Source organism: Capra hircus, chromosome 5 (genome assembly GCF_001704415.2).
Source record: "Capra hircus breed San Clemente chromosome 5, ASM170441v1, whole genome shotgun sequence".
Lineage (NCBI taxonomy): Eukaryota > Metazoa > Chordata > Mammalia > Artiodactyla > Bovidae > Capra > Capra hircus.
Genome location: NC_030812.1, coordinates 73,178,805 through 73,186,108, shown reverse-complemented (window position 1 = coordinate 73,186,108; position 7,304 = coordinate 73,178,805).

Genomic DNA, 7,304 nt, shown 5'->3' with positions numbered 1-7,304 from the left:
TCCCCTTGGACATAAATCAGGATGGTGAAGATCCCAACTTTAGAGTCAGACCTGGGCTTCTATTTCTCTTTACATCTCTGAGATCTCGGATAAGCCGTTTCCCTCTCCTTGATGAGCAAGGCTGCCCTTTGCCTCCTCCTTGATGGGGAACCCCCTGCTGACACAGTGCTGTTCACAAGCCTCGTGTGGTTCTCGCCCTCTGCTTCCACATCTGGCCTGGCAACGCTTGTCCTTCTGCACTTGCTCCTCTGGCTCCTAAGTATGTTAGGTCACTCTTGACTTTGAACTGCCTCTTTACAAAAAAGCAATCCTGTTTCTCCAGTCACCTAAAGCAGTGTTACCTGAGCCCCCGTGTCCACTGCAACCTTTGTGAGAAATGCATGTGGGCAGAGACGTCCACAGGTGAGGTCCTTCAGGGCTGAGTTTCTGCATTTCTCTGCAAGTCTGACTCTTTACCTGCTCCTTGCTGGCCCCCACCTGCCCCCTCTTGGCGCCCCCCTACCCCTACTCTCCCTGCACCAGGAGGAGGCTGCCCACGGATCATCAGGGCCAAACCCCGCTCCAGGCCCCTCCCCTGCCTTGGCCTTGCTCCAGGGCTCCATGGTGGCCCCATGGTCAGCAGCCAGCTCTCATCCTCTAGATCGAAGCTCTGGAGCTCTGCAGCAACCTGTACCACATCGGCCAGAGCAAGGTCTTCTTCCAGGCCACCACGCTGGCCCACCTGGAGGAGGAGCAGGACCTGAAGATCACGGACGTCATGATCAGCTTCCAGGCCTGCTGCAGCGGCTACCTGGCTAGGAAGTGAGTCCCGGGACGCCCACACCTTGCTCGGGACCCGCAGCTCTCCTGTAACAGAGGGCACTGAGGAAGCGGGGCATGGGCGCCTCATGCCGGCAGGTGTCCCCCACGGAGGCCACGTGGCTTTCCCTGCCCCCTGCTTCCTGGATTTCTGCCAGAGGTTGAAAGTGAGCAGGAGGGAGGGGTGACTGTGCTCAGATTTTACCTCCAGGAAAACCCCTGGCCACCGCCTTTCCTCCCTGTGTGCCTCCTGTAGGGGAGACACCCAGAGCCGGCTGTCCCCAGAGGACCCCGAGCTCCAGGGAGGAGGCTCCCTTAAGTCCTGACAGCTCCTGTGGGGTCAGGGGCAGGCTCATGCAGGACAGCAGGAGGGGCAGCTGCACGTTTGCGCCTTGACCCCTCTGTGTCAGTGCCTCTAGCCTGAGCCCTGAGCGCTGGGGAGAGAGCGTGAGAGTGTGGTGTTTGGATAGATGGATGTTTGCAGGTCATGAGCTGCTGATATTCTTTTGCCCAACAACGGTGGTTTTCTGAGTTGCTTGAAGAAAGCCCCCGCCTCTCCCCAGGCCATGGCTGCCTTATCTGCAAAATCAGATCAAATTCCTGGCCTTTGTTATGGGTGATTGTAAGACCAAATTGCAGTGTGTGGGCCTCATGGAATAACACCCATCACTGACCGTCCCTCAAAACCTGGGGGGAGGTGACCATGATGGCCCAGGGACATCTCTTAGGATCAAGCAACCCAATGGAAGGTCAGGTGTAGGCCCATTGCAGCCTCTTCTGCTTGGGGGCAAAGAAGAAAAAGTCCAACAGCAGTTGAGTTGCGAGACACTCAGGCTGAGTTACCTTTTCTTCTCCATTTCTTTGTAAAACAGAGCCAGCACTCCTAGAGCTGACGTGAGATTCAACAGGAAAGGCGTGGACCGTGCCAGCATGGCACCTGGCACTCGCTCTGCCCCCGTCCACAGAGGCTCTCTGCTCAGGAACCAAATGGAGGCAGGGCCAGCTCTCCGTTGTAGACTTCTCTGAGTCGCCAGGACACTGGTTTTCTGACAAAAGTCCTCCATTTGGAGAGAAAATATCAAGTTGTCAGATGGAGATAAGCCAGGGGAGAAAAAGGCTGTGTGCTCTCAGCCCTCCCCACGAACTGCTGCGTCCACCTAATGGCAGTGACCACTAAGGCCAGGCTCCTCCTATGAGCCACTGGGACCAAAGACACTAGTTCCGTCCCTCCCAGCAGGGCTAAGTCGAGAGGGATCTGGTCAAAAGGGGTGGGAGGGGCATGGACAGGGTGTCAGAGGAGTGGCCTGAGGCCCCTCACCCAGGTACCATGGGAGCAAGGCAGGGGACTGTGGACTCTACAGGGGAAGGTCCTAGAGGGCTTCTCAGAGGAGGTGATGTCAGATTTGGGCTTCGCTGCATGAACATGCTCTTCCAGGTGGTTGCAGCAGGTGACCCTAGCAGAAGGTCCTCTGTAAGTAAGTGCCTAGAGTCCGCATGGACGTGACACTCAGCAGCAGCAGTATGACCAGTATGCAGTGAGCAGGTGGCATTTTCTGGGATTGGGTCCCATGCTGGTGGCATGAAGGTGAATAAGGCAAGCAGGCTAGCGAGTGTGGGTGGGTAGAGAAGGCAGAGGGGGCTGGGAAGAAGCCTATGGGCTGAGGGCAAGGGCCTCACAGTGTGTTGGTGGCAGGTCTTTTTTCAAGGAGCACAGAGCAGGATGAACTGAGCCAAGAATGACCTAGAATGTCAAGACTGGGCTTGTTTCTCTAAGGAGAGTAGTGGGAGGGTGGGAAAAGCCCAGGGTGGGGCCTGGTGGGCAGAATATTTGATGCAAGTGACTCAGAATTGAGTGTGTTCAATTTCCCTCTTCGGTTCTCTGGGTTTATCTGGACCCACAGGATGCGTGGTTTATTGCAGAGACACACAGCTTGTGGCTACACCTGCAACACTGAGAACAACTGGATCTTGTTCACACTCAGCCAGAGAAGATTCCTGGGTTATCAGGGAAGTAGGATCCCCACCCATCTCCCCATCCTCACAACCGCCTGAGAAAAGGATGATTGTCACTAGTTGACAGAAGGAATGGAAGCTCAGAGAAGTGAGGTCATGGCCGAGGCAGCAGGTAAGCAGGGGCAGAGCCTGCATGTGGAGGCAGGTGTGCTTGGCAGCTTCCTCCCACCCCTGCGCCCCTGGACAGCACAGAGGGAGGGCGACACCTGCTCAGGTGGGCTCAGCTTGGAAGATGGGCTCCTGAGACGAGAGCCGACACCCCAGAAGGAAGAGGTATGTTGCAGGTGCTCAGCCCTTTGGGAAACTGGAGGAAACGGAGGGGGTGGAGGAGGAAAGAGGAGTCAGAGCCTCTCCTGCTGTGGCCTGGCCACCTTGAGGCTGCCCGCAGGTGCTGCGCTGAAGCTGATGGAGGAAAGGGTTCCTCTTGAGTTACAAGGAATCCAGGTTTATCCTCACCTTGTCTCTTGAATGCCTGCTTAGTGCCAGTCCCTGCGGGGGATACTGAGGCCTGAGAGGAGAGGAACAGGAGAGCAAGTGGGGAGACGCAGGGCTTGCTACACAAGGCCCATATTATGATCCCGGTTTATAATTTAAAGACGAAAAGTCACGCTGTGAACACATCAGTATAACAGGAGGGACATGGGCTTTGATCTTTGTGTTTTACAGGCAAAAACAATGCTGGAAACTTTTGGGTTACTAAAACCATGTTCCCCTCTCACATATCCATGTCAGAAAGTCAGAGTGGGCCTCCACTCTGCCCATGGAGAGCTGTGTGACCCTGGGCAATCACCTCCCCTGGAATTGTTTCTTCATTTTCTTTCTCTTTTTTAAATCTTATTATTTAACTTTTTATTTTTTATAAGCATATAGCTGATTAACATTGCTGTGATAGTTTCAGGTGGACAGTAAAGGGACTTGGCCATACACATACATGTATCTGTTCTCCTACAAACTCCCCAACTATCCAGACAGCCACATAACATTGAGCTGAATTCCATGTAAACCAGTACAGTATTGTGAAGTAAAAAATAATAATAATAATTTAAAAAAGATAAATGCACATCAAAAAGCATGTTTTATTTGTTGGTGGGGTGAAGAATGAGGGGAAAGGACAGATAGGGAGTTTTGAATGGACATGTATACACACCAATATTTAAAATGGATAATCTTCAGTTTCTTACTCAAATTTTTAATATATATATGTATATACTTTTTTTTAAAATTTGAGTGTGTCAGGTACTAGTTGAAACAAATGGGGTGAGTTTGCTCCGTAGCATGTGGGATCTTAGTTCCTTGACCAGAGAGCAAACCCGTGTGCCCTACATTGCAAGATGATTTAACCACTGAACCACCAGGGAAGCACCGTTACTAAATTTTAAAAAACTGGTTTCAGTCTTTTTCTGTGGATTTTAGTCTCTCTCGTGTGAATTTTCACCTTGTTGACTCCCAGTTCAGTTCAGTTCAGTCTCTTAGTTGTGTCCGACTCTTTGCGACCCCATGAATTACAGCACACCAGAGCTCCCTGTCCATCACCAACTCAAACTCACCTCCATCAAGTCGGTGATGCCATCCAGCCATCTCATCTTCTGTCGTCCCCTTCTCCTCCTGCCCCCAATCCCTCCCAGCATCAGAGTCTTTTCCAATGAGTCAAGTCTTCACATGAGGTGGCCAAAGTACTGGAGTTTCAGCTTTAGCATCATTTCTTCCAAAGAACACCCAGGACTGATCTCCTTTTGAATGGACTGGTTGGATCTCCTTGCAGCCCAAGGGACTCTCAAGAGTCTTCTCCAACACCACAGTTCAAAAGCATCAATTCTTCAGCACTCAGCTTTCTTCACAGTCCGACTCTCACATCCTTACATGACCACTGGAAAAAACCATAGCCTTGACTAGACTGACCTTTGTTGACAAAGTAATGTCTCTGCTTTTGAATATGCTATCTGGGTTGGTCATAACTTTCCTTCCAAGGAATAAGCGTCTTCTAATTTCATGGCCGAAATCACCACCTGCAGTGATTTTGGAGACCCCCAAAATAAAGTCTGACACTGTGTCCCCATCTATTTCCCATGAAGTGATAGGACCAGATGCCATGATCTTCGTTTTCTGAATGTTGAGCTTTAAGCCAACTTTCTCACTCCCCTCTTTCACTTTCATCAAGAGGCTTTTTAGTTCCTCTTCACTTTCTGCCATAAGGGTGGTGTCATCTGCATATCTGAGGTTATTGATATTTCTCCCAGCAATCTTGATTCCAGCTTGTGCTTCCTCCAGCCCAGCATCTCTTCATGATGTACTCTGCAATGAAGTTAAATAAGCAGGGTGACAATATACAGCCTTGATGTACTCCTTTTCCTATTTGGAACCAGTCTGTTGACTTTAGGTATTGCAAACAGTGTCTGCTGGTCTCTCCTTGGAATCTGACCTGGTTTATGGTGTCCTTTGCATGTTGTAATATTTAGAGGACAAATAATCAGACTTTCCTTTATGGCTTGTGGGATTTGTGTCTTGACTAGAAAGGTTTCCTCAGTCAATCTTATTTTTAACACTTTTTTTCTAGGGCCTTTGTAGTGTGTTCTTTCTGGCTTACATTTAGATCTCATTGGGACTTGGTGATTGATTGATTAGAAGCTTTTTCTTTCTTCCTCTTCCTCCTCCTCCTTCCCCTTTCTCCTTTCCTCCTTCTTCTCATTCAAGCAGGACATATTTAGTGGGTACTTTTCTCAGTCATGGAGAAGGAAGTGGCAGTCCACTCCAGTACTAATGCCTGGAAAATCCCATAGACAGAGGAGCCTGGTAGGCTACAGTCTATGGGATCACAAAGAGTTGGACACGACTGAGTGACTTCACTTTTTCACTTTCTCAGTCAAGGTCTTCCCAGGTGGCGCTCGTGGTAAAGATCTCGCCTGCGAATGCAGGAGACGTGAGAGATGTGGGTTCAATCCCTGGTCGGGAAGATCCCCTGATGAAGGACAAAGGCAACCCTCTCCAGTACTCAGTCAGAGAGGAGCACACCCTTGCTTGTGTCTTCAAAGCAGCCTTCATGGCAGTCAGGGTATGACTCCACTCTCTTCCTCCAAAGTCCCCAGCAGCAGTTAGGGAAAGAGAGCGAGAGGCTGGAGGGAGCTGGGCCCACAGCCACGCTTGGCCCTGGATTACAATATGGGGCGTTCTCTGTTAGTCTGCTGATAAGCCACTTCCTGGAAAGGGTATTTCTGGGAAACAGGAGGACTTTTGAGAGAAGCCTGTCCCAGGCTTTGGGAATGTCTGAATCAAGGGTCAGGCATGTATCAGATTTTAGATAAAGTCCCATGTTTTCCCACCAATTCTCTCTTCCTCTCCTCATGTAATATTATCTTGGCTGGAGTCCGGAGACATGAGGAAATACAGGTGTTTCCTGCCACCTGTTCCTATGAAAATTTTGCAAATCAAAATGGTATAGAGCATAGACAATCTAGGTCTCACATCACAGTTTATTGGCAGAGGCTAATCTTTTGGAAAGCAGGGGATGCCTGTAAAGGGAATACACTCAGAAATCTGATAATACTGTCTGTCAGAAAGAGCTTTTCATCCAGACAGACGAGGAAAATGTATGGAATTCCTGCGCTGCAGGTAAAGCAGGGACTGTGCTGTGTCTTTGAGAAGCTGGATGTTTCATGACCCCATAAGGGGTCCCTCCACCTCATATTTTCATATTGTTCATGGGGTTCTCAAGGCAAGAATACTGAAGTGGCTTGTCATTCCCTTCTCCAGTGGACCACATTCTATCAGACCTCTCCACCACAATCCACCCCAAGTTTGGGTGGCCCAAACTAAGCATGGCTTAGTTTCATTGAGTTAGACAAGGCTGTGGTCCATGTGATTAGATTGACTAATTTGCTGTGATTATGGTTATAGTATGTCTGCCCTCTGATGCCCTCTGGCAAACCTACTATCTTATTTGGGTTTCTCTTACCTTGGGTGTGGGCTATCTCTTCACGGCTGCTTCAGCAAAGCACCGCCGCTGTTCCTTACCTTGGACGAGGGGTTATCTCCTCATGGCAGCCCCTCCTGACCTTGAACTTTGAGTAGCTCCTCTCGGCCCTCTTGCTCCCATGCAGCCACCGTGGTGCAGTATGATAAGATACTGAAAGAGGAACTCCCAGGTCAGTAGGTGCCCAATATGCTACTGGAGATCAGTGGAGAAATAACTCCAGAAAGAATGAAGGGATGGAGCCAAAGCAAAAACAACACCCAGTTGTGGATATGACTGGTGAAAGAAGCAAGATCCGATGCTGTAAAGAGCATAGGAACCTGGAATGTCAGGTCCAAGAATCAAGGCAAATTGGAAATAGTCAAACAGGAGATGGCAAGAGTGAACGCTGACATTCTAGGAATCAGCGAACTAAAATGGACCGTAATGGGTGAATTTAACTCAGATGACCATTATATCTACTACTGTGGGCAGGAATCCCTCAGAAGAAATGGAGTAGCCATCATAGTCAACAAAGAGTCCGAAA